Source organism: Eschscholzia californica, unplaced genomic scaffold (genome assembly GCF_041429995.1).
Source record: "Eschscholzia californica isolate CP2 unplaced genomic scaffold, dmEscCali1.0.p SCAF_6, whole genome shotgun sequence".
NCBI classification, from domain to species: Eukaryota; Viridiplantae; Streptophyta; class Magnoliopsida; order Ranunculales; family Papaveraceae; genus Eschscholzia; species Eschscholzia californica.
In genome coordinates, this window is record NW_028238483.1 from 33,197,409 (window position 1) to 33,200,111 (window position 2,703).

Sequence of the window (2,703 nt, forward strand, 5' to 3'; positions counted from 1 at the left end):
TTTTTTCTGTTTTAGTTTTTTCTTTCTAGACATGAATGAATGATTATCCAAGTATTTGGCATGACTAAACAAACTATTAAGTTAAGAATATCAAGTAGATTTAATCTTCACAAAAAATACCAGATGATATCAATTCATAGTTTGAAGTATATTGAGTTCAAAATGTCGTGGACATATACAAAGGAATATCAGCTAGATTGAAGAATACAAGAAGAATTCAATTAAAAAAGTCAGTGTTTAAAATTCAACTACACTTTTCCATTATCAAAACGGAATGTTTGGAGACATATTAGACCAATTCAATTCAAAAAAGAAAACATAAATTCCAACAGGCTTGTTACATCAAAACTCCAGTAAATAATTGTGAAATCTAGACCATGACATCAGGGCAACATAGCTCAGTGGCAGTCGTGGTGTTCTCGTCCTCCTTGTACATAATTACCACAACATAGATAAAATCTAGAGCAACGAATATGACACTCAAGGTATTAATTACTCTTGAGTAGATAGTCTCCCACTTCTTCTCTGGATGTAATATATCAATACCCTTAAGAACGTTCAAAACACTCAACACAATCACGACATAACCCATCAATTGATGATAGACATTCCAGTAACATCTGTACTTGTGGTCTGGTTTTGGCCTTAGACGCATTGCAAGGACCTGTAGTGTAGCGAGAGCAAAGAGAACATTGCCGATATTCCTGTGAGCGTCGTATTGAATGCCCGAAGATTTCTTACCCAACACTAGACCAGTTACCCACCCACCAACACCAACTGCATAAGCAGTCGTCTGACATGCTATGTGCAAGTAAAACCATGCCGGCCCTGCGGAGTCGACTCTCTTCAAGTTCCTTGCAATCATCACACCCAACGGCATTAGTGTTCCCCAACTCACGACATTTAACATTCCATGTACATTCTTGAGTTTAATTCTTGGATTTGCTCCTCCTTTTGTTGGTTTTGATATGTATCCTGAGAGAAGATTAAGAGAACCAAAAGACCCAACATTGGGTCCTGAAGTACGGTGCATCCCAGGAGTTATTCCGTCAAGAAGAGGTCCATCTTGCCATAACTGATTTATAGTTGTAATGTTATCGTCGGGAAGTTGGAATGTTGCAAATATAGTGATCTCGTTATTGGCGTAGGTTGAAGATATATCATGAACAGGGAAACTGAGAGGTCCCTCTTGGAGTTGGGTTTTGTAACTATTCAATGGGGAAGAGTAAGCATGCATTGAACCATTGGGACCTTGAAAAGCAACAAAAGCTTGGGCTCCAACCATACCAGTTGAAGTAGGATTGATTGCCCATGCAACCCATGTTGAAGAAGTAATGTTTGCGTGTCGATAAGCGATATCAACAATTTTGGTCGATTGGTTGAAATTCCAGTGGATGAAAGAGTTGGGAACAGGAAGATCATTGCAGAAGTTGTAAAGACGGGGGGTTTCGTCGTGGGCAAAAGAATAGTTGGAGCAAGTTTGTTGAAGTAGTTGAGCAGAGGATGTAGATGAAAAGAAGAGAAGAATAATGGAAGTGAGAAGGAAAGGTGAGAAGAAAGGAAGTGATTTGAAAAGAGAAGAAGACATCTTAATATTGATGGATGATGGTGATGATCAATGAAGAAGAAATCAGAACTTAAAAAGTGGTGGAAGAGTAGAGAGGTAGTAGTAGTCGCAAGTAATATGGGTGGGTTCTATAGTGTAGTGGGGTTGTTCTATTTATATATGTTAAGAGATTGGTTCCTAAACTTACTTGGGTTTCTATTTCCCATTTCTAACCGACTTATAAACTTTCTAATTCTTGGTTCCGATCAAGTTCAGGTAGGATCAAGGAAACAACAAGCATTTTTTTGTTGTTGAAAACAACAAACTTAGTTAGTAGTTTCTATATCTAATTAATCCTAATTCGAGTAAAAGAATGACCCAATTGAACATGGTTTGATTCTGTTCTGCCCCAAGTTGTTATTAATACGCTGTTTTGACCCCATATGTGTCTGGAAGTTCGATTTGTCCTCCAGGAGCCAAAAAAATTGCCAACTATTTGATTGGCATTTGACGGAAATCTCAAGAATGAGAGTCAACTCTAAACATATTTTTGTTTTCAGGGTGTAATCCTAATATCAGTAAATAATTGGGGAGACAATGTCTAGATAACCTAAATAATTCATGACGAGTATTTGTATCACAAGTTGATTTAACGAAAAAATCGAGAATGAGAGTCAACGACATATATATTTTCATTTTAGGCATGTAATCCTAATATCCCTAAATAACTTGAGGTTAATGTCTAAATAACTCTTTTCAAAAAATTATCCCTACCATTCCACATATATTTTTCATCCCTTGTGTCCTTTATTATCTTCAAGATCAATGGTCCAAAACGGAATAAGTTAGGGTAAAAACAAGTTTTCCCTACAGAGTGAACAGAAGTCACTAGATCCCGTCAAGTTTGTGGTCGTCAAAGTCAAAATTAATTGCCAATGAGTTGAGTAGACTTTTTCATGTTAGACTATTCTCACACGCCTCCTCACACGTGACATTAGTTGAACCTTATCACATGTCTTTTTCTTTGTTGTGAAAGACGTGGACACATGCTTTTAAAAACTCACTACATGTAGGTCTAACTTTGATACCATGTTGAATTTGTGGTACATCAAACTCAATATTCATTGGCAATAAATGAAAAGAACTTACACATTATA

The 2,703-nt window shown here is 36.8% G+C and overlaps 1 pseudogene; it reads right to left on the minus strand.

Moving 5' to 3' along the window:
- Positions 1-370: 370 nt before the first annotated feature.
- On the minus strand, positions 371-1,588 carry LOC147533782 (cytochrome b561 and DOMON domain-containing protein At5g47530 pseudogene; annotated as a pseudogene).
- Between the last annotated feature and the right edge of the window lie 1,115 nt (positions 1,589-2,703).